The following is a 26061-nucleotide window of genomic DNA, read 5'->3' as shown; positions in this document are numbered from 1 at the left end:
CAGTACCCCCTCTTCAAAGCCCTGTCCCAGGGCCTGGTTTAGCAGGGAAACTCTTGTGAAACTGTTTTATCAATTGAGGGGCATGTACATCTACTTGATCCTCCCAAGATCTTTCTTCAGGACCGTATCCCTTCCAGTCAATAAGATATTGTAAGGTACCTCTAACAATCCTGGAATCTAAGATTTTCTTAACTTCAAACTCTTCGTCATTGTCCTCTGTGTAAACTGCTGGTGGTGGTTTTCCTAATCTAGTTCCTGACACACAAGGTTTCACTAAGCTAACATGAAATGTAGGGTGACTTTTGATACTTGCGGGTAATTTCAGTTTGATTGCTACGGGATTTATTATTCTTTCTATTTCAAATGGACCAATAAATCTCGGACTAAATTTAGTTCTTCCCTTTAAACGTAAGTTTTTTGTGGACAACCAAACTTTTTGACCCACCTGATAATGTGGTGCTTTACGACGTTTCTTATCAGCAAATGTTTTAAATCTTAGCTTACTTTTTTCTAAGGTTTCTTTAGCTTTCACTAAACCATCTCTAATACAAGTCAATCGCTGCTCAACCTCTGGATTGGAATACTCAGATGGTAACACTTCTTTCAAAAATCGTGGATGGAAACCATAGTTGCTAAAAAATGGAGAATACTTAGTAGAATCCTTGACAGAATTGTTATAGCTAAACTCTGCTAGCCAAAGAAGATCTACCCAACTTCCTCTTTCTTGCCAAAAAGCTCTAATATATTTTTCCAATTCTTGATTTACTCGCTCTGTTTGGCCGTTGGTCTGTGGGTGATAACCTGAAGAAAGCTTTACCTCAATTCCCAACTCTGTACAGAAAGCTCGCCAAAACTTAGAAATGAACTGGGACCCTCGATCTGATACAATATGTGTTGGTAGACCATGTAATCGTACTACTTCTTGCAAAAAACTTTTTGCCAGATTCCGTGCAGAAGCCTCTCCTTTCATGGGAATGAAATGCCCAGCTTTAGTTAGTAAATCCACAACTACTAATACTGTAGTGTAACCTTGATCTTTGGGAAGATCTATAACATAATCCATAGAGATTGTAAACCAAGGACTAGGAGGTACTGGTAATGGATTTAATAACCCAGATGGTTTTCCTCCTCCTGACTTTACTCGAGCACAGACTTCACATGTTTTCACATAGTCTTCAATATCTTTTTTCATTTCTTTCCACCAAAACTTTCTCTCAACCAGTTCAATAGTTTTACGAATTCCAGGGTGACCTACCAACTTGGATTCATGACATTCTTGCATAATTTCCTTTTGCAGTTCCTTGCTTGGAAGGTAAATTTTAGAATGAACACATGGAAATCCTTCAATTAAATGTCTTCCAGAATCCTCCGCTAACCAAGATTGAATTTCATCTTCTGGTAATTCCTTTAGAATCTTTTTAAGAAGCTGATTCTCTTCCTGTGTAGCACTTAGGATAAATTTTTCTTCTGCAATCACTGGTTCTGGTAATAATTGATTTTCAACTTCTCCCGAATATCCTTGTCGTAATAAAGCATCCGCTTTACCGTTTAACCGCCCAGGCTTGAATGTTATCACAAAATCGTATTCTGAAAAGAAAAGTGACCACCTAAGTTGTCGAGGTGATAGTGTTCCAGCAGATTTCAAAAACAGAAGATTTCGATGATCGGTTAAAACGGTTACTGTGAATCTTGCTCCCAACAGATAATGTCTCCATTCCTGAAATGCTTTCTTGATTGCCAGGAGTTCTCTGTCTGTAATTGTGTAGTTCACTTCTGCTGGAAGCAATTTCTTAGATAGATAGGCCACAGGATGCAACTGTCCAGTTTCAGGATGCCTTTGAGAAAGCACTGCTCCAATTGCAACATTAGAAGCATCTGCCTCCACAAAAAATGGTTGTGAAGGATCTGGGTGTAATAAGATCGGTCCAGATGTAAAACAGTTCTTCAATGTTTTGAAAGCTTGATCCGCTTCATCTTTCCACTCAAATTTCATTCCTTTCTTCAATAATTTGGTGATGGGAGCAACAGTTTGAGAGAAATTTTTAATGAATCTCCTGTAAAAGTTTGCAAAGCCCAGGAAGCTTTGGATATCTTTAACACAAGTTGGAGTTGGCCACTGTTCAACTGCCTTAATTTTCTTCATATCCATTTCCAAACCTTTGGGAGAAATCATAAAACCTAGAAATTCCACTTCTCTGGTATGAAATTGGCTCTTTTCTAACTTAGCAAATAGTTTATTCTCCCTTAGTCGTTGTAACACTTTCTTGACATGTTCTTCATGTTGCATGAGATCCTTAGAATAAATGAGAATGTCATCTATGTATACTACTACAAAGATGTCAATAAAATCTCTTAATACCTCATTTATAAAAAATTGAAAGGCTGCGGGAGCGTTACACAATCCGAATGGCATTACTTGATATTCGAAAAGACCAAATTTTGTTCTAAATGCCGTCTTCCATTCATCACCTTGACGAACTCGCACCAAATGATATGCACCACGAAGATCTAGTTTGCTAAATACTGAGGCTCCTTGAATCTGGTCTAACATTACTGATATCAAATGCAGCGGATATCTGTTTTTAATTGTTATCTTGTTTAATGCTCTATAATCTATGCATGTTCGTAAAGTGCCTTCCTTTTTGGGAACAAAAAATAGTGGAGAAGCTGCTGGCGATTGAGAGTGCCTGATGAAACCCTTATTCAAATTTTCTTGGATGTAATCCTTCAAATGTTGATTCTCTTTTTCTGTTAAGGCATAGATGCGACTGCAAGGAATGTGGGCCCCTGGTTCTAAATCAATTTTACAGTCATACTCTCTATGAGGAGGTAATTCATTAGCTTCCTTTTCACTAAACACATCATTGAAATCATGGTAACACTTTGGTAATTCTCCCATTACAGCCCCTATAGAATGTACTATAGTTCCCAAATTCAACAAACCTTCCACTACTTCTGAACAATTATCACTAGAAACATTTTCCTGAATTGCTTCTTTACAACAATTTGTAACACAAAAAGCAGAATCCAATTTCACCACTCTTCTTCCCCAATCAATCTGAGGGTTATGATACGTCAACCAAGGCATTCCCAAAATTATTTTCAACTGTGGAGTGTCAATTAATTCAAACACAATTTCCTCCCAGTGTCCTCCAATTTCCATTTCCAATGGGATTGTTTCATGTGTAATTAAACCTGATGTCAGTTGAGACCCATCCACCGCTCTCACATACTCTGGTATATCTTTTACAACGTAAGGCACATTCATATCTTTAACCACATTCCAATCCATGAAGTTACCAGTGGCTCCTGAGTCTATTACTACTGGACCACTTCCCTTTAATTCCTCTTTAATATACAAGGATACATTCAATGTAATATGTGGTACTGCTGCTTGGATGATATTTGCCACTTGCTGATTTCTGGAGCTGTTAATAGATGCAGAAGGTTTTGGACACCAAGGGCAATTTCCAACAAAATGTCCTGATTTCCCACAATATAAACATAAATTATTCTGTCTTCGCCTATCCTTCTCCTCCTTAGTTAAAGGACCTCTCACTTTATTTACTCTCTCTGCGTTCCCAGTTCTCAATTCCTTATTTACAATTTCTAATCTTCCTCTATCAACTCTAGGGAAAATTCTGGGTTGCTCAACTCCTCCTCTTCTACGCTCAGCCTTGCGTTCCCCTAATCTATAGTCAATTTGTATGACCAGATTAATTAAATCCTCACATGAAGTGGGTCTATTAACAATTGTAGATAATGCATCTTTCAATTCCTCCTTCAAACCTCTATAAAATAAAGAGGATTGCTTCTCTTCTGGCCAAATGCTCTCTAATACTAAAGATCTGAACTGTGTGATATAAGACACTAAATCTTTGGTTCCCTGTTTTAACTCTAGTAGTTCTCCATCTACTTCTTGAGATAATTGGCGTCTGTCAAACATCTTTTTAAATTCTAACTTGAAAGCTAACAAGTTCTTTAGTATTGGATTCTCTTGACCAACCAATAATACTGACCAAGTTGCTGCCTCACCAGTGAGGAAAGACAGCATAAAAGCTATTTTAGAAGCATCTGTGTTAAAAGCTTCAGGTCGACAAAGGAAATGAAGTTCACACTGGGTAAGGAAAATCTGGCATTTCTTGGGCTCTCCCTCAAAACGTTCTGGAGGTGCTAAGGGGACTGGACCTACAGGTATATTCAAACTTCCCCTGCGTCTTTCTTGAGAACTCGTTCCTTCACCCAAATCCTCTCTAATTAACACTGGTAATTCTCTACTAGTATCCTCTGAATCTCTTGACTCCAAAGAAATTACTTCACCCTTACGGGTAACCTTGGAGTTTAACTCTTCAAACTTGACTTGTAATTCCTGATTTTCTTTTCGCACAGCCCTCATTTCCTCCCTTAACTCAGAAAACTTGTCCCTTATGGAACTAGCTAGTGCCTCTGTGGGATCCATATCAGCTCAGGTGGAAAATATTATCGTGGGCCTTTCATCCTGTCAGGGTCCGGCTTGACTGAATTCCACAGGAGCTGATGCTGACCCCACAGACCCTCACCAGGAGTTCACCTCTCAACCCTTAAATATAAGCTGAGCTGAAAACCCCAAGGAAGGGAAAGGGGAATTTGGAGAAAATAACAACGGAGACACAGCTGCCCTTCAACCGTCTGGTAGGCTCTGGTATCTGTGATAAACAAATACACCTGGTTACTAATATAATAAGAAAACTTCTTTTCTAAATTATGCTAAATAAATTCTAAACTCTTTACCTCTTAAACCTCAGTAAAAGACTTAGAGATTAGTAACCTTTGTGGAATATCTTGTAAATATATCTTGTATTGTGCAAATAGTTCAAGCCAACCTAGTCTCTTTAGAATCCTAAAGTTATGGCCTTTGCAACATCTTTTCAGAATTAGATATTCTTCTTACTTCAAAGTTCTTCTGATCTTATGTAGTTTTCAATGCTTATATAATTTGCAGTCTTTCTCTGAAAACATTGAGTTCTATTTGCATAGATTACTTTAAATTATATTCTTTAACTTCCTGGAATACTGCTTTCTTTCTGCGTGTGAATTGTTTTCCTTATTTACACATTTACACAAAGAACGTATAGTTTCTTTCTTTACTAGCGTGTGCGATAAACACGTGAAATCAGAAGACGTGAAGAATTGTCCTCGCGTGTAAAATACACACGCGATTATCTTAAAAAACCCGCGCGCGTGAAAAAATACGTAAACGCGATAAAAATAACACGCGCTGATAAAAATGGACTCGCGCTCTATCGCAGCCCGACACGCGCTTTCTCAGAAAACGACTTTCACGTGAAAAAATGTACACGCGCTAAAATTCACACGCGCAATTCTTTTTGGCACGCGCTCTATCGCAAACCACACGCGCTTTCTCAGGAAGCGACTTTCACGTGAAAAATGTACACGCGCTAAAATTCACACGCGCAATTCTTTTTGGCACGCGCTCTATCGCAAACCACACGTGCTTTCTCAGGAAACGACTTTCACGTGAAAAATGTACACGCGCTAAAATTCACACGCGCAATTCTTTTTGGCACGTGCTCTATCGCAAACCACACGCGCTTTCTCAGGAAACAACTTTCACGTGAAAAATGTACACGCACTTTAAAAAGAACACGCAAACGACAACTTGCGAGCTCGCGCACACATTAAACAGTCTTGAAGAACATTTCACACAGTTAATCAACTTTAAAATCCTACGCACAATCTTCAAGCTTGTTTTCCTTATAATAACTTTAACTGTAATGTCTCTTTTCTCAAATGAACTTGAAACTTGTTTACTCTTTAAGTTTTCTTATAAAAGAAAATGAAAGTTCACTTTGACAATCTCAAAATCTTTAAAAGAACGATCCCACCTGATGACTTCTTGTTCAAATTGGATCAGCAAACGATATTCTTACTTTGGTAGATTTTCTGAGCTCTGGAAAGGCCTTACTTAAGGAGCTTAACTAATACACAACCAGCCACTGAATTTCTCTGGATGAAAGGCAGTTTAGAATCTTGCTCATCTCCCAAGAATCAAACCCATTGTCCTCTCCACCAATCAGGCAACCAAACATATTATTGTTTCTTTAACCAATCAGAGTAAGTTTCTTTATCTCCATCTTGACTTGGGCAAGCACAATGTTAATTCTATGAACAAACTCTTCCTGTTACTAAACCAGCCAGTTCTAAAAGCACAACTAACCCAGCCAGCTCTAAAGGCACAATGTTAATCTTGTTACTCTTCCTGTTATGAAACTAGTCAGTCCTGACAATATGGAGCCTTCAGTGGCTTACGCCTGAACTGGTCCAAATCCATCCTATTCCCCATAGGCAGCGTGGCAGCTGCACGCCCCGCTGACTGCCCCTACCAAATCGTGACAGAACAGTTCAAATACCTAGGGGTAATTATCACGAAGCGTCTTACAGACTACACAGTGCTGAACCTCCATCCAGTCGTGACGAGATTTGCAGAGGACACTCGCCATTGGATCTCCCTGCCGCTAACACTGATGGGCAGAGCTGCCCTATTCAAAATGATCGCACTCCCCAAGTTTCTGTACATCCTGCAAAATGCACCGCTGCACATCCCACATCATGAATTCCTCAAGATAGACTGTATCTTTCGTAAACTGCTATGGAGCGGAGGTCACCCGCAGATTGGTCTCTCTACCCTTCAAAGGTCCATCTGGGAGGGTGGGATTGGGTTGCCTAGACTGCAGACTTATTACTGGGCCAGTCAGATGGCGGTGGTGAATGACATGCTTCATGGGGACAGGGACCTGCCGCACATCAAAAGGATGGATACTCAGAGTGGAACCTCGCCCCTGGAACTTCTGTATCGCGGCCGGTGCCGCACCAGCTCTCAACATGGACTCTCACATCACACGCATCTGGACTGAAGCACACCGCTACATAGGATGGGACGCAAAACTGACTCTGGCCCAACCTCTGTGGAACAACAGCCTTCTCCCCGAAATACAGAAGCTACCCAAATGGCCCGCATGGGCCCGAAGCGGTATTGCCAGAGTCGGAGACGTAATAAGGGAAGAGTCAATGGCCCCGTTTGAAACACTGCACTCTGAATTCGCCCTGCCTCCTTCTGAGGAATAGCACTATACTCAAATGAAACATGCAGTGCACGCACACTGGCAAATCTTCAACGATATTCCAGAGTGCACCCGCTGGAACGCAACATTGTCCAGGATCAAATACAGCGGAAAGTCACCTCAACCATGTACAATGTAATCACATCCTTTGCCACGCCCGAATTGACCAGCCTAAAAGCCAGGTGGGAGCACGACGTGGGCCCACTTCAACCTGAGGACTGGACGGAGGCTTTGATGTATCCCCGGGAAGTGGCCATTTCATCGAGACTTCGACTCGTCCAATTCAAAATCCTACACCGCATCTACTATCCTAGAGTGGCACTCTTCCGATGGGGCAGAATCCCGGACGCGCGATGCCTACGCTGTAAACGGGAGGAAGGAACTTTCTTTCACATCATATGGGAATGCGACAAAATACAGCAACTATGGAGGAAATGCTGTGACAAACTTTCCCGAGTCATAGGCAAGCCTGTACAAAGGGGACCGACTCAGCTCCTGTTAGGAATTTCCAACAAAAGTGATCTGACCCGCTATGAGAAACTACTCTGGTCGACCGCAACAGCAGTCCTCAGAAGGAACATTGCGCAGCTATGGGGATCAGAGAGAACACCCTGCTACGACCAATGGGTCACAGACGTGGACATCTGTGTGATAATGGAACGCAGGGTGTATGCAGCGAGGGGATGCCCGCAAAAAGCAGACAAAATATGGCAGAGATGGGAAGAGGATGGCTAAGCTTCCGACGAGATGTAACAAACAGGTTGAACTGATAGGGCGGGGCGACGCCGGTTTGGCGAGCCCGGCACGCACAAGCTGTTTCATGTGCTTGCTCATCGAAGACTTGATGGTCCCGAGGGCTAATGCCCCCTATTTCCTTTCCCCTTCTTTTCTCCGATGTTGTTTTATCCTCCTCTTTCCTTTTCCTCTCCCTGTAATGTACAGCTGTTTGTAATGTTTATTCATGTTTAAAAATCAAATAAAGTCTTTGATAAAAAAAAAAAGAAACCAATGCTCTTAGGAGAGAACTGATTTTGTCAAAGGAGCGAACTGATGACCTTGCTAGGCAACTATTGCAAAGCCAGGCTGGACAAGCACCCCTACCTGGTTCCGGGGGAAATCCAGCTCCTGTGTTATCGAGTAACCCTCTGCAAATAAACCTACCAGGAAATATTCCATTAGCTCCACCCGAACGCTTTGCCGGAGATCCCAAAATGTTTGCTGTGTTTATGAACCAATGCCGCTTGCACTTTTTATGCAGACCTGGAGCCTTCCCAAACGATCAAGCCAAGGTAGCCTTTGCATTGTCATATCTCAGCGGCAGTGCAGCTGATTGGTCAATTCCACTAGTCACTCAGGATGACCCAATTCTTCGGGATTTTCAGGGCTTTCAAACGAGCATGGAAAGACTATTTGCCCGGCACTCCCAAGGACAGGCCCTGGATAGCGAACTTTTGTCCCTACGACAGGGTAACCAGGACCTTCTATCCTACATCGCAACCTTCAATAGGTTGATAGTGGAAACTGGATGGCCTGAGGTAAAACGAATCACGTTATTTCATCGAGGGCTTCGAGGAGAACTCAAGGATGTCTTGGCTCAAGTCGTGAACCCACCTCAAGACTGCGCTGAATATATAGACTTAGTGGTCCAGTTAGATCACAGACTTCAGAACAGAAAGGCTGATTGAGCCAAGTTTGAGAATCGGGTGTTGGTCAAAACCCACGCTAACTCCAAAGGAGCAGATGCTTCAGCACCCATGCAGATCGGAGGGGTTAAAGGATCCTTAACCCAGAAGGAAAGAGAAAGGAGACGGCAAATGCAATTGTGTCTATATTGTGGGACTTCTGGGCATTTTCTACGGGATTTCCCTGTCAAACCACCCAAGAAGGTGGTAGGAGCTGCTGATAAAAGCCATATGGAGTCAGACTCGGGAAATGACCACGCCCGACAAGCGTAGAGGTCCGCTTGCCGAGCTTGAAGAAGGATACTCAGACCTTGCATTTCATCATACCAATGGTCCTCGTGGATCCAGGGCAGCCATCGCATATGAACGCAGTAAGGGCATACATTGATAGCAGGGCCATAGGAAACTATGTGGACTATGAATTGGCTTCTAGGATGAATCTACCTCTCTGCCGAAAAACCACCTCAGATGTCATCACCACAGTCGATGGAACTGAAATTGCTTTTGGGCCTGTAACTCATTCCACCGCAGAGATGACACTATTGGGTCAGGATGGGCATCGAGAGACTATTGTGTTTGATCTAATCAAAGCCCCACAGTTCAAAATAATACTGGGGATACCTTGGTTGGAAACACATAATCCTTGTATTGATTGGCGAGAGAAGAGAATAACCTTCTCAGATTGTGCACAAACTTGTTACCCAAAGAAAAGTCAGAACGCTGGCCTGGCAACAGTAACCACAGCAGTCATGCAACTACCTCCAGAATACCAAGAATTCCAGGATGTCTTCCAAAAAGAACAGGCAAACACCTTACGTCCTCACAGATCGTACGATTGTTAAATCGATCTCATACCCGGTGCACAACCCCCTTGTAGCAGTATCTATGCCCTTACGGAACCTGAGAACCTTCACCTACGACAATACTTATACCAGTACCTTGCCAATGGCTTTATTCGCCCATCCAAGTCCCCTGCATCTTCAGCTTTGTTCTTCGTGCCCAAAAAGGAAGGTGACCTCAGAACGTGCATAGACCACCTCGCATTGAACCAGATAACTGTTAAGAACCGATACCCATTGCCTCTGATCCCTGAACTACTTGACCAAGTGAATGACGCTTGTATATATACTAAATTAGATCTCCGGGGGGCATACCATCTGGTACGTGTAAAAGAAGGCGACGAATGGAAGACTGCTTTCCGCACTAGGTATGGGTTACTCGAATACCAGGTGATGCCTTTCAGGTTGTGCAATGCACCAGCAGCCTTCCAATACTTCATGAACGATGTCCTTCGTGAACTCATTGACGTTTGTGTTGTCGTATATATCGATGATATTCTAGTATACTCCTCTTCAGAATCTGACCATGTGAAGCACGTCCGAGCAGTCCTTGAAAAATTGCGCCAGCACAAACTATATGCAAAACTGGAAAAATGCGTTTTTCATGCCATAGAAGTTGAATTACTTGGGTTTATCCTGACCCCAAAGGGAGTCCGAATGGACTCATGAAAGGTGAACGCAATCCTTAAGTGGCCATCACCAAGTTCAGTTAAAGGAGTACAAAGCATGCTCGGCCAATTTCTACCGCAGATTCATCCCAGATTTTTCACATGTTATACATCCCATCACAGCAATCTTGCGAAAAAATAAACGCTTTATGTGGACTGAAGAAGCTGAAAATGCCTTCCAAGAGCTGAAAGCGAAATTCACGTCTGCATCTGTATTAAAGCACCCGCGCCCTGAAAGTTCTCGGCACCCGAGTTAAACTATGCGGTTACCGACAATGAGTTATTAGCCATTAAATCCGCCTTCAAGGCTTGGCGGCACTATCTTCTTGGTGCCAGGCGTACCATTACTGTGATCACCGATCACCGGAACTTACAGTATTTAAAGACAGCCAAGGCCCAATCGTCACGTCAACTCCGATGGGCATTGTTCTTTGCTGAGTTCGATTTCGTAATAACTTATCGACCAGGTTGTAAGAATGGTAAAGCAGACGCCTTATCCCGAATAGGGATGGGAGAGGCAGAAGTGAACCCAGAACCAGTACCTATAATATCCGAACAAAGAATTCTTGGCATGACTACTCTACAGACACTAGAGGACATTCAGGTAAAGATCCAGCAACTCTTTGATCCTACAGCCCTGCAGGACTGGGTAAAAAAAGGCCCGGACTACTCTGTCACCAATGATCTGCCTTATTAACAAGGGCGGCTATTTCTGCCACACAAGGAACTACAAGAGCTAGTCATTTCCCGTTATCATGATACCCTAATGGAGGGGCACCCAGATATTGCAAAAACTGAAGCTAAAATTAAAAGACAATTCTGGTGGCCCACCTGGCGAAAGGATATTAAATCATTTGTGATGTCTTGTGGCATTTGCGCCCAAAACAAAAGTCAAAAGAAAAAACCAGCTGGACTCTCACAACCTTTAGACGTTCCGCCTACACCATGACACACCTTATCGTTAGACTTTATTACTGATCTACCCCCATGCAATGGATTTAACACCATTCTAGTTATTGTGGATCTTGTTTCCAAGATGGCCCACTTTATTCCTTTAAAGGGATTACCTTCAGCTTCAATCCTGGCCAAGGAGTTCCTCGAAAACATTGTTCGCATACACGGATTTCCGTCCGTATTGGTCTCTGACCGGGGCAGTCAATTCATTTCACATTTTTGGAAAAAATGCTGTTAATTGGCGCAAATCGATGTGAGGTTAGGGATCGCCGAATATGCATACAATAATTCAGTACACTCTGGAACTGGACAAAGCCCCTTTTATACCTTATATGGGCACCATCCTCGAACCTCAGACCTTGACTCACCCCAATACTTAGAAATGCCCGCAGTGGACCATCTGTACGCTACGATTACACAAGCCTTTAAGGAAGCAACTACACATTTAAAACAGGCGAAAGAAAAATACAAGAAAGATGCTGTTCGCCATAGAAGTGATACTCCACAATACCAGATAGGGGACCAATTATGGTTAGCCACAAAACATATACCTCTAAAGGGAACACGGACCTTTGACCCCAGATATTTGGGACCTTACTCTATTAAGGCCATTATCAACCTGGTGGCTGTCATGTTCGACTAAGCTGCTAATATGCAAATTCACCCCATTTTTCATGTGTCACTTTTGAAGCCAGTGCAACCAGGGACAAGACTAACCAAGCCACCAGGCCCTATCCTTGTAGACGGAGAACCCAAATTTGAAGTTAAGAACATCCTGGACTCCAAGCTGATAAAGTCAAAACTCGTTTATTTAATCGACTGGAAAGGTTACAGACCACAGGAAAGGTCATGGGAACCTAGTGACCATGTTCATGGACCCCGATTCGTGAAAAAATTCCACCGAAAATTCCCAGACAAACCGCAACCACAGGGAAGAACGACTTTAGCAGGGGCCTTGGGGGTGGGGAGTGCTGTCATGATGCCTACCATCGGGGACCCAGACCACGTCCAGCAACCCTGGAAGCAGGCATCAAGTTATCCTAAGCAAGCTCAACAACCCCTGCTAGGGGCTATGGCTCATATGGACAGTCAGTCCTGGCGCCATAGGCACCAGGCTCATAGATTAAAACTCACCTGATGCAGACCATGCTGCAAACTTACCTGATGCAGACCATGCTGCAAGAGCTCCAAGCCAAAAGAGGCTTGGAAGGGACTACTTTACTTGGGGACTATTTTTTACTCGGGCGGGGCTGGGGAGGAATACTTACCTGGGACTACTTTGGAGGCTATTTAAACCACGGCCGAAGAGCAGCACACGCTTCACGTTATTCTGCATCCAGCAGCGTAACGCTCACCGTGCCTGCAAGTCTGCATCCAGCCTTCTGCCACGCCCGCCTCGAGTTTGGAGCTCCTAGAAAAAGGGAGAAAGAAGGAGAAAAGGTTAGAACAAGAGCAATACCTTTAATCCTTACCTGAATTCCCGATCCATCGCGCCTTCGAGCTGGAAGAAAGAAGTTATTTTATGCGCGTCGCCTCGCCTGCTGCCGCGCTGAACTCACCGGCCTTCGCAGCATCTTCACATTCCACCGCATCCTCCTGTATGTTCCCGCCGCACTCCGGCACCTAAGGAGAAGACAAGAACAGCAAGGTGAGCCAAGGGAATACACAGAGGAATATTAGTTACCCTCCCATAGACCTACCTGATTTTACCACCGGGGGTACTATTCCTCTTCATGGGTCGGCACAGCTTCCACTGCATCTTCGCCAAACCCCAGCCCCTAAGGGGTAAACAAAAGGACAGCAAGGTGAAACAAATGGACAAGCAAGGGTAACCCTCCTCACCACAATAGACTTACCTGATTTTACCGCCGGAGGTATTATTCCCCAAGACTTCATACTTTCTCTCAGCGCCTGAATAATGGAGAAAGCAACAGGTTACATATTGACATTATTTCATCAAACTGTGTTGGAAAATACAAATCCTTACCAGAATACTACCGGTTGCCACGAGGAACTCTTCATTAGGATCAAGCTGCAACCTGCAAGAAATCGGATAAGAGTGAAAGTCAGGCATTTGAACTCTTACGAACTTTATACTTACGGCGTCTTGCCGGGAATCTCGGAGTCAATATTGTTCTGGAACTCACCAATTCCTTCGAGCCAGTGAAGCAACTGGTTATCAACGCGCCCCTGCGCTCAATGCAGGATGGAGAGCTCATCTTTTCAAACCATCAGTTGAGACTATAAGAGGGGACATCAAAGGTGATCTGTGGGGAGAACAGCGGGGGTGGGGGGATTTACGCTCAACTCCACGGATGGTTAATTCCCTTTCTCCATTTGCAGAAGAATATTCCTATGGGCCAAGCAAACAAAGCTAGGTGGGCCAGTCCAGTCCGTCATCTCGGCCCTACGCGTCACATTGGTAGAGACCGCAGCTGTCCAGTTCCGATCGACGCCTCTGTGGGAGCCAGGTGAGCGTAACAATTGCACTATTGATTGATGTAGCCAAAAGAAGTTCACATTGAGCAAAACACAAGTTGGCTTTCTTTTCTTGTGCATCCACTGCATCATATGCAAATTAAACTTGCAACAACAATACTCTTGTAATTTAAATTTCTCTTATGGTCAAGTGGACAGCTCACTGACCTCTAAATATATTGTTCTTTTTTAGTTGTTAATTAATTTTAATTTGGAATTCAAGTCAACATAATACGATCTGAAGAACACATTTTGAATTTTTTTTAAGATTGCTTAGTTAAACTTTCTTTTTACAATATTGCATTGTTTAATTATGAATTCACTTATATAATGAAATCATACCAAACCCAGAAAAATAGTAAGTCTATTTTGTCTTTGATAAAACGTATGGTCCACATAACAATAAAGAAATGTCATTGCTTGCTTCTTGTGTTGTAACAAGCTTTAAGAAGGCGCACAACTGTCATTTATGCCAAAACCATGAGCACATTACCCTTCTCTCCTCCTTGTACCTTCTATCTATCAATATTAATTAATTTTAATTTAATTATTAATTTCAATCTCAACCACTGATGTACTGCTAAATTAAACAACAACGCTGACCCAGAATGTGTGTAGAGCTAGCAGATTTGCAAAGGGATAGGTTATTCCAACTTCTCAGAGCTGGCAATGCTAACATCATTATTTCAAACGCTTCTGATGACGTCTGCAAGAGGTGTGATATCACTTACATGGTCTTATAATGTGCAGTCTAAAAAGCACAGACACGAGTAACCTATGCTGGTATACAGCAAATGATGAAAAATTAATCAAATGCGCATTGAGAGATGAAACAAAGGCACATACGGCATTTGTTATGTCCAGACCAGCTCTATGTGTATAGATACATAGTTAATGTACATTACAGATATTTAATTATGTTTTGGTTGAAACATTTTACAACATAATATTCAGTCTCGTACATTTATGTATTCCTAACATTTTAAAGATATGTTTTTGATTGCCCTCCAGGAATAAAAGGCCATCTCTATTTAAGGGAAACAATAGACTTGTAAAGAGGTCACACACGAGAGGCTAGGGGATGGAGGCTGAATGACACAGCCATCTGCGGATAACCACAGCTTGGTGATGCTGGCCCCCAAAGCTGTATATCTGGGATATCCTAGTGCCCCCTCCCCATCCATAGCTTTATGTGTGAGACTTTGACCAAATCCCCAGGCCCCAATTGTGGTCAAAGAATTAAAACCTGGGATTATTAAATGCCAACTATGCACAACTCAGGCCTTCCCTTTTGCATACCTGTAGTCTTGGGGATCTGTGGATTGTGTGATAAATTTAGCACATATCAGTTGATGAAAAGAAGTTGGGTTAACAGGTGCTGCTCTTGGGAGCTGATGTGAGCCATACCCGCTTCAGACTGATGGAGACCACAGCTGTTCAGAAGAAAAAATGCATTATACTGGTGCAGTTTGGCACACAATTTGGCTCACTTGGTGAAATTGTAGTCCGCACCAGTTACCAAACTCTCCCTAGGCCCACAAATAGCTTGCACACATCTCCCATTTACTAGACCAATCAGAAAAGCTGTCAATGTATGAAGAAAGGATGAGTGAAAGGGTAAGCGTTGGTCTCAGGAGTTTGACAGCAGAGTTGCAACAAAGACAGAGAGTGCTGCTTAGATCATGCAGAGCTGTGAGAAGGAAGAGGATATTGTGGCGCAAAGGAGGGAGCGTGGAAAGAGATTGGGGAGAAATAGGATAGGAGCAGAGAGTAGTCATCTATTGATCCCTTGGCTGTGACAATCTATATATGTCGTCTCCCTACCAAATGAGTATAGATTTCAATAGCCATGGAACCATGGTTGCTAGGTACTATTAAACATTTCATCGGATAAAGTTGCAAATTTTAACAATGTCCTCAGTGTTTTAGCTGCCCACATGAATTTAGATATAGCCATAATCATTGTTTAGAGATGCATGTGCGGATACAGCCAATTCCCAAAAGGATACAGAAACGTAAGATGAATGTATGTTTTGTTGATGGCAATTCAACCAATTATTGTTAAGGGCTCAATTTTCCAGTACCAAAATGCCCTTACAGACCTGTGAAATAAGGGATTAACATTTTATTTCTAGAGGTCAGTAAAGATTGCTTTTAAGATCCAAAACATTACATCTGATTGAGTTAAAAAAGGTGCCTTGTCCCTCTTCGTGGGTTTGGCAGATTTTGGACTGCATAAAAAACACATTCTGTAATTAGCATTTCTGCATGTTGTATATTGGGTTCTCCCCGATCATGAATAATTTGCCAGGTTTGCGGTAATAAATGTGGATTTCCAGAAACACTGCATGCAATATTTCTGTAAATATGCATGGATTAAAAAAATAATTCTAAAACCATTTCCATCAGTATTTTGAATATGGAAATACATTGTGTACATTAGAGGAACATATTGTTGCTATAATTCTATACAACATGGAAAACTGTCCTTTTGTACTATCCTTGCATTATGCTGGAAAGGGAGTGAGAAGGTAATCCCATTGTACCTGTTGTAAAGTGACTTCCAGGCTTCTTGGGATTACTTATATATTTATTACAAGTACTTAAGTCACAGTTACATGAAGTTATATACATAAGTGGACAGGACATAACACTGGCTCCCATCACCCAGGCTGGGGAGCTCTAACTGGCTGGGTGTGGAATCCTTGGGTAAACATTCCGACATTCACAAGGCAACACTCCACATGACATCACCAGCTTTCACATGCAGAGACAAGCACATCACAACACATCTCCTTCCTTTACTGATAAACATTACAAACACACTCAGGCACAATATAACAGTACCCCCTTTTTGAGTCCTATGCAAAAACATGTTTCCCACAGCAAAGGGATGCACTTGTTTCACTTCAGGGAAGAGTTTATAATTTTTGCCACCTCCTCATGAGTGGAGGGAAAGGTTGGCAGTGTTTGTATGCTGTATTACAACTTATAAGCAGACAGCATTTATTGCATATTTTGTTTCCATAAAATACTGCATGTAGTAAATACACTGCATCTCAAAATCAGGCAGGCAGTAAAAACAGACGGTATTTAGAACTACTAATAAACCAAATTGGTTCAGTGCATTGCACAAAGATTATAGAAATTCAAAACCAGACAGTTGAGCTAAAAGTAGATTTATAAGCCGTCAATCTAGAGTCATTGGATACTCTAGAAGAAGTGTTTTCAAAATATGGATCCGGTTACAGAGGAGGAAAGGCACAAACCAATCATAAGCCCTTTAAGCATTAAAAACATTACAGCAACACATATACCTCTTTCCATTGAAGACAATATTGAACTCCCCAGAGAGGACATAATAGACCATTTAGGCATAAACACGGACACTACTTGATAGCAATTTGAGACTGAAATCTAAATTCATTCTGGTCATACCACAGGACAATTGTATTGATGCCTTCTATAAGGCTCTTATTAAAGACATAGAAAGAAAAATTGACAACGAATCCCATGACATATACAGGGGTTCACAAAATCTCAACATCATATCATAGAACAACTAGCGTTGAAAAACATTGCTTCCTGTCAGGACATAATAATAAGAGAAGCTGATAGGGGGGTGGGGGCGACATTGTTGTATTGAACAAAAAGGACTATATCAAAATGGCAGAAGCACACTTTAATACTCCAGGATGTTGGTAATTGACAGACAATCAATACATTACTATCATAACTAAAGAAATGAATGACTTAATAGTGAAATGGCATCGTAAACATGATCAATGATGACGAAAGATCTTTTCTATGCACAGACAAACCTAAAATACCAACTATATATTTCCTCCCTAAAATCCACAAAGACTATGCAACACTGCCAGAGGTACGACCTATAGTCAATGGGAATGGCTGGATCTCCGAACATATGTCAAAATGTATTGATACCATCTTTAGACCCGAAATGTATTAATTAGACTTGCATACAAGAGATACCATGCATGTACTTGATAACTTAAAAAACATAGAATGTAAAGAAGAATAAATGCTTGGAGCAATGGATGTAAAGGCATTGTGTACATCCATTGACCACAAGCTGGTACTTGACAATATTGATTATACTTTTCAAAATGTATCAGCGTCTTACTATCTATATGTGGAGATGTTAAAAGAATTGCAAGCCTTTGTATTAAAAGGTAATGTTTTCCTATTCAATGACAAACTGTATCAGCAGACAAAAGGTATAGCAATGGGGACATGCTTTGCACCTCCTATGGCCAACTTGTTTGTTGGAGGGTTTGAACATAAACATGCTACAACTTATACTGTTTTATCCAAGAATGTTGTGAAATGGCTACGTACATCGACAATATGATAGTGCTATACAATTTGATTAATTCTGTGAATATTTAAATACAAACAACTTTGGACTAAGTTTCACACTAGAAAAAACTAAAGAAAAGCTAAACTATCTTGATGTATGTATTTACATTGAAGAAGGTACAGTACAAACCAGAACATACCGTAAAAAGGCTGAGGCCAATGCAACCCTGCATGTTGATAGCTCACACTTAAAAAGTACCATATATAACATACCTATTGGTGCATGTACAAGAGCTGGGAGGAATTGCAGCACGGATGTGGCATACCAAGAGGAATGTGAGACTATCAAAAACAGATTCCTAAACAGAGATTACTCAAATCAATGTATTAGTAAAGTAAGAGAAAGAATCACAGCTAATAACAGATTGGAATTCCTAATCCCAAAAAATATAGAAAGACAATTCAAAAAAGATACTGTCAGATTAACAACTCAATATTCCAACGACTAAACACAATCGGAAGGATTTTCCAAAAGAACTGGCATATACTTATGTTGGACCCTGATCTAAAAGATCACATCACAGGGAAACCCATTATTGTGTATACTAGGACCCCAACACTAGGAACGAAATTGAGCCCCAGTTATATGAATAACAAGAAACAGGGACGATAAACAAGCATAACAACAGGAAAACCAATAAAGGGATTCTACAAATACTCGAGCTGTACAATCACATGCTACCAAATATGGCCAAGTTATCAACATTAGTGACTTCATAAACTGCAGGACAACATATGTGATACATATCATGGTGTGTATTTGTAACACACGGTAGGTGGGGAACACCATAAGGGAACTAAGAATAAGAACAAGGGAGCACTTGTATAGCTTAACCGAGCCTGAAAAGAAGACCGCTCTGGCAAAACACTGGAACTCAGAACACCATGGAGAAAAGAAGGACAACGTGAAGTTCTTTGCATAAAACACATCAGAACAGACCCAAGATTGGGAAACCGAGAGAAAATCCTACGTGAAGATAAACTTTATGCAAGCAATGACAAACCAATGCATATTGTGAAAAGACATCACTAAACTAAAACATGAATGATGGTCATACGTATTCACCCTTTCCTTCTGTCCAATACCTGAAACCTAACCAGTTACTTAACCAAACCTGGTATCTAAGTGACCCTTGATAGTAACTTTTCCAAATATTATTAATAATTAACGATTATTAGCATCATTAAAGACCTTCAAGTTCTTCCAAAAGTTAACAAAATAATAATCTCCCTATATTCTAACAGCAGAGGGCTGGTTCTTTGGCTGAACCTATGCCTAAATTCGAACTACTGTGAATTCTAATAAACACCCCCATTGAGAATCAGGACTACCTTTATGATGACTCAAAATTCGTCTAATTGCTGTTCAATAATTACGTGAACACATATCAGCAGCTGAACATAGGATAATGATCCTGCTCTTGGATTAGCCAAAACTGAATTTCATTTTGATTTTTACATTTTGGAACAATAATGCGTCCTATTTAATGACTCATTGAAAAGTGTCTCTGATGCTTGCTAATTGACAATTAAGGTATGCTGCAACCGGATGATATGTGTATTTTCTAAGGCAGACTGACCGTGCCTTTACAGATTTTAAACAAGGTAATAAGAATTGGGGTTGTTTTAACGTGGCTCAAACTGTTCCGATGGAAATGACAGCATGGGAAATGTATGCAATACAAAAATGCTCGTACATTTCCCATGCAGACATCCATTGTAAAACAACCCCAAATCCATACAAACACACCCCCCCACCCAAACCCACAACACACCCTCACACCCTTACTTACCTTTCCTTCTGACGCACTGTGTCCCCGCAGCGCCGGTTCCCTTTCACTTCCGTGATCGGGAACCGGCGCTGCAGGGTCCTTTTCTTTTCTTTTTTTAACTTTTAATCGGGTGAGCTGCGGTGTCCCCTGCATCCTCCGCTATAGTATAATTAGCAGGGTGTTGCGGGGGCCACACCCGCAGCCCCCAGCTTTTTACATTTTTTCATTTTTTTTATTTTGAACAGTTCAGCTGCAGGGGTGTCCCTGCAGTTCCCGCTCACTATACTATGTAGTATAGTGAGCGGGGTGTTGCGGTGGACACGGCGCAGCCTTTGTGTTTCTTTTTCTTACCAACCCCACCAAAAGACCCAATACCACAAAAAGTTTGAACTTTTGGTAGTTCAAACATGTTGTGGTATGTGTTTTAGGTCTTTTGGTGGGGTCGGTAATTTGGATACAGTAATTTTGGCCTATTCCGATAATAACCTTCCAATATGGAAAGAACATAAGATTGTGTCACTGGCGTAATAGTGCTTAATTCAGGATAGAGGAAGGAGAAAGAAAAAGGAAGAAGCAAAAAAGCACTCAAGAACATAGCAAACAAGGGAGCAGCATGGGATAAAAAGAGGACCCCCTTCCGGGCCAGTTTAGTGTAGATATTCAGTACTTGAGTCTTATCTTGCTGAGATGTGTAGCCCAGGTTCGTCTCTTCGGTATGGAAAGATCCTGCGTACAAATGAGACTGCGGCTATCACCAAGGATGTTTTATACCCATTCATCAGCTTTGTCCACCAGTCTTCTTCATCTTAAGTCCTAAATCTTGCTGCCAATAGACCCAGGTGAGTTTTCCGTTCCTTGCTCAATTCCGGGCAGTATATTAGTAAGTGCTTCAGGGATTCCACTTTGTTCAGTGATTTGCAGAATCTACAGTTGTTTTGCTCTGATTCTCCCCCTATTGCATTGATTTCATTAGTGGGGAGCGGGTTGAGTCGCATTCTTAGAAAGCTATCTCAATGTACTCTGCTAGGAAACTTTAACAAGTAACCCGGGAGCTGATTTAGCTTTTTGGTGAACATTGGTAGGCTCATAGTTTGCAAGAAGATGCCTTGGTGAGAGTGCCGATCCAGTCATTTTCCGTTAATTTCCTTTTTACTCTGGATGGGTTAGACCACAGTTCGAGTTCGGTACATCCGAGTTATTCCAGCTTAGACCTCATATTGGTTGCCCACGATTTAGCAGTTTGCTTGTCCCGTTGAACAGTTCCTGGTTTATGATCTTAAAGATCTCTGGACTTGATGGGCCGGTGATTTTACAAAATAACACCAGAAAGTTCCATTCTATTACAGCCTGCAGTGATAGAACACTTAATTCTCTGAGTATGATTGAAATTGCCGTAGAGTTTGGGAGGCCTAATGTTCTCCTTCAAAATAACCCTTCAAGCTTTGGCCAACATTCACAGTTTCTGAATAACCTTATGATGTCCTGGGTACACTTCCTTTCCCAGGATTCAAGGTCAACTCTGCTAATGGTCAACCAAAGAAAGAAATGTCTCAAGTCAGTTCTTGATGTTTCAAAGTTAAAGTAAACGTTTATTAACCAAAGTTCCAACGATAGAAAATCTCTTCTTCTTGGTGAAATATCCACTTTCCACTTCCACCAAAGAGCAACAATGGTAATCCCAGCCACAATGCTTTGTCACCTCTTCAAGAACATTTGCCACAGTTCAAAAGAAATGAATATCTACAACTGTCAGTAACCCACAGTTCTTGGTTAACAGTTAGTATTTTCTTAATCACAGTTTTAGAGGTCAGTCCTTCTTTGGAAATCACAATTAGGCACATGCGACCATTCTTTGATGTCATTTTCACAAGTTAAATGTTTCCAAAATTATGTGATCAAGGTTAGGTACTCGGTAATGGTCTTTGCAGTGTTCACCCTTCTTAATTAGTGACACGCAACCCCTCCTTCAGATAGTAACAGTCTTGTAAAAGTTGAACAATGGATATAAGCAGTGTTTGCTTTCTACGCGAGTAAAAGGACTTTCATATTACTCTTGAGTGTTACATTTACATTGTTGAGATATTTCAGCTTCAACGAACAACTTATCCTTGATTTAAACCATACGCTAGAGAACAGGGAACTGGATACTTGTCATGAGGGATGGAGGCTGGAAGCTTTGGTCCCGATGGAAGCACCATTAACATACACATTACGGCGCCTCCTGCGCCGTTCTAGTAGTTACGTTTTGTGACATACATAACGAGGTTAGCCACGCCCCCTCAGTGCGTTGCAACAATCTTCGTTTCCTCGCTCCACTGAAGCCGTTTACTTCAGTGCTCCTAGCGTTTCCAGCCTCGGATTCTCCTTTCCTCCTGTGTCTCCTTTCCCATCTGATTCTTTCCCACTTTGCCTACCAGACTTTCAGCTCCATTCGTTCATCTGTATTTTTCCGTGTTACCTTCCGTTTTTTTTTTTTCCAGGCTTGCGTTTTGTCTATCCCTATAGCTTTTCTTTTCTACCGGCATCTTTCTGCCATCTTACCACCTCCTATTCTTTCCCCCTACTCTCTCTCCTGTGCTTAAGTATTTCACGACATTCGGTTTTCACTCTTATCTCTAAAGGCTCCGATTTCATCACGGCTCGGTGAGTTGTTTCCATGGAGATTGGGGGTATCCTTTCTCTTAGTCTGTTTTCTTTCCTTATTCCTTTCTTTTCTCTTCTGCTTACGCAATTTCTTCTGTTATACTCGTTTCGCCTGTTTGTTTACCTGAAGCCCCTCCTCCTAAGCTTCCTGTGTCACCGGCTTGCCTTCCATCTGGATACCGAGGGGTTTTTGAATGCTTCAGCCCCTGGTAATACAGTCTGCAGACTTGGGAGACTCCTGCCCAGCCTCTGCTTAAGGACATTCTTGGAAATCTCCGGCCCAACCTTTGTTTAAGTACTGTTTGCGGAATCTCAAGACCAAGACTTCGGACATTCCTCTTCCTTCGGTCTCGGAGTTGAATACTACTGGGGTTTTTTATGCCACTGGCTTTTTCCCCCATATTGGGCTGTAGAGGGAAGTGCCATAAATTATTGCAGTCTGTTTCCTAATAGCAACCATTGTGGCGCATTCCCGAAACAGGCCCTATCTCCTCTCTAAAAAAGGAATTTCCGAAGAGACAACAGAACTATCTGGACCGGAATTATCCTCCAGTGAATCAGACACCGAGATACAGGTGAGATCCACTCCTGACAATACTATTGCCGGCAATTCTTGCGCAAGTTATTAGAATGTCGTACTTCACTCACCGGCTTCTTTAACACTTGCTCTGCGGGTCACACTGCTTCCATTACTTCTGCCGCAACTTCTATTGATTCTGGCTCCCTTCCTCTGTGAAGGTGTCTCCAGTCAGGCCACACATTAATGGAGCCCCTCTCGCTCCCGAGACCCACAACTGCTTGTTGCCTCGGTCCCCAGCACGTTCCGTGCGCGACAACCACAGCAATCAGGCTCACATGGGAAAAGACAACTCTCCTGCACTTTTTCTGCTGCGCAGCCTCTGCACTTCAGAGTTTGGGGGAAGAGGACTGTCTCAGAACAAGCAGGTGAAAGCTGCTGTCTCCACGTTCCGGCATCCCTTTTATTCTCCCACTTCTGCTTGGTTTGTCAGACTCGTGCCTTCTTCATTCTGCTACTACTGCTACAGCTTGCATTCCAGTCACAGTTCCAGATCCTTTCAATTGCCTGCACCTCAGGGGGCTTTTTATGCCTCTGAGGTTCTTTCAGGTATGGGCTGTTGGGCTTAATTGCCTGACTACTGCTATATCATGCCTCTTCAGTCCTCTTCCTCGTTCCAATATTCATGGGATTATGGGACTTGTGGTCTCCTTCAGCAAAGTTAGCTCTTTTAACTTCTGCAGTTTGGCAAACAGCCATCAGAAGTGTAGGATTACGGGAAAGGTTAAACAGGGGGTTTCCCAGTCTTCCTGGTCTGTTCCCCTTACCCCTTGTGATTCTCCCGCAGTACAGCACCCCCACGGTCAGGGTCAGGAAGCATCTGTCTTTCCCTGGCCACATGAGAAGGGTCCCAGACCAGGTTTCTGGGAGGAATCATCACTGGTTCATCACAATAGCTACAACAAAAAGGACTACATGGTACGCATACACTGGCTATAATTTGTCACATGTTGATCAATGTGTAATTCAGAATTGCTAGTAGTACACAGCTGGATAGCTGTAAATGGTTAACAGTTCACGTTGTAAATAAGTTGTTTGTGACCATGTTTATCCATGTTAAACCAGGGTTAAACATAAAGAGCCTATGTGCTATCTCCATTTATGCTCAGCCACAGTTTTTACTTGATAAAATGAATTACTAGAAGTACCAGTTTCCTCAAACAGGTTCTGTAGATGATGATAGCACTGATCCTGTAGGTCACTGTTCTGATTTGCTTATCGCTTGATGTGCTTTGCACCCTGAAGTAAACTGCACTGAGAATGGGCGCCTGTGGCTGGCTGACATACCCCGGAGCAGACATTGGGGAGGCGAGAGTTGGTGTGCTGCTGCATACTGGGACCTTCTGTGCTCTCTCCCCACCTGTCGCCTCACCCTGGCGTGGTGCAGTTCATTGCAGTGCAAATATCTTGAAACTTGTGTCGGGACCGGTCCTTCTACGACAACATTGATGTTTTGGCGATTTCAGGCAACCATCTCATGTGTTAAGGTGCTGGAATCCAGGGAAATGGGCGGGGTGTCCAAATGTCATGTAGCTAGTAATGTCCGGGGGGTCCTAACAGGTAACTAAGCAAAATTTGGTGCAGATTGGCGAAACAGTGAGGAATTGTATAAGGAACAACACTTCACCAAAACATCCTCCCACAAACAAACACATTTTGACTTTAATATATATAGATTTACCTAGCCAATCATTATTCTTTTCCATCAATTTAAATTAAAAAAGAATCAATATTTGATTTGTCGATGCTATCGCTGTATGTGCCAAAGCAAGAGGTCCATGCCTGGATAGCCCTTCTTATATTAGGGTGAAGCTACAAGTCTTTCACATTTAGAAATAAATACCAGAACCCTCTACTGAGGATGAACACAGCTGTTATGTTGGAAGATAACTATTCATGATGGTCTTCAGTCACATGTTAGTTAATTGTGCCTTACCAGAGAAGAAATATCCATTTGCCTATCAGTCTGGTCCTGCCCACAAGGACATTCCAGCACCAAAATGCTAGGAAATTCTCCTCTGAAAATGGGTAGCAACAGCAACTTCAAACATATGTTTCTGATTTCATTGACATCATTAGTGAGGTGCAGCTGTGTCTCTCGTGGCACAAGGGGTCCACGTCTTGATTACCTTTCTTAACTTAGGGTGAAACCCCAAGTCTTTCAGATTTAGATCAATACATGTGAGAACCCCTCTTCTTAGAGTAACACAGCTTGCAGAGCCTATTCTGTGAGAAGGTACCCACCCAAGAGGATCTACAATCACGTTTTAGCCTAAAGTGCCTGACAAGAGGAGAAATATCCATTTGCAGAGTCAGGAATGAAACTCAGACACACGTTTGCTATGTTTTTGGTTAAAGGCTTTTATTCAAATTAAAAGGGTTGTGAAAAGACCTCTCTGACCCTGCTCCCAGAGGAATTTCCACACCTAAACCTTAACTAAGTATATGTATGTGTCCGGATGTCAAAATCAAAACTGTCCTTGTGTCCAAAAGTTCTATTCTGACCATCGCACTATAAACTAAACAAAAAGATGACAAGGGAAATGTCTCTAACCTTTGATGCATTTTGAAAAAAGTGTTTGTAAAAAAGAATAAGTAGCTCCAAAAGGTCTCCAAGGATAAAGAGTCCTTGTTCCAGAGGGTGACTCCTTTTCCCTGGATTCCACTTTACCACAAACAGTTCTTTATACAACCGTTCCTTGTTTCTTGTTGGTCCCATAGTTGCATTGTTACACACACAAAGTTCTATGGTTCTATTCTCTTCAGAGTTCTGTGGCCAGGATTTTGCTCCTGCTTATCTGGCCAACACAGTGCTAATATCCTTGCTTAGGACCTCGTGTTTCCACACATTTGCAAATTGTCCGGTATACTCTCCTGCCGGGGCTTCTTGTATTTAGACACTTGTGGTTGCCTGGTATACTTTCCTTCCAACTTAAATGGGGAGGAA

The 26061-nt window shown here is 42.1% G+C and overlaps 1 protein-coding gene across 1 annotated transcript in view; it reads left to right on the top strand.

Moving 5' to 3' along the window:
• Nucleotides 1-26061, top strand: part of CCDC81 (coiled-coil domain containing 81) — a 794710-nt gene that overhangs the window by 423240 nt on the left and 345409 nt on the right. The gene's annotated exons all lie outside the window — the stretch shown is intronic.

Source organism: Ambystoma mexicanum, chromosome 7q, assembly GCF_040938575.1.
Source record: "Ambystoma mexicanum isolate Mex_15411 chromosome 7q, UKY_AmexF1_1, whole genome shotgun sequence".
NCBI lineage: Eukaryota > Metazoa > Chordata > Amphibia > Caudata > Ambystomatidae > Ambystoma > Ambystoma mexicanum.
This window is presented reverse-complemented; position numbering and strand designations above follow the sequence as displayed.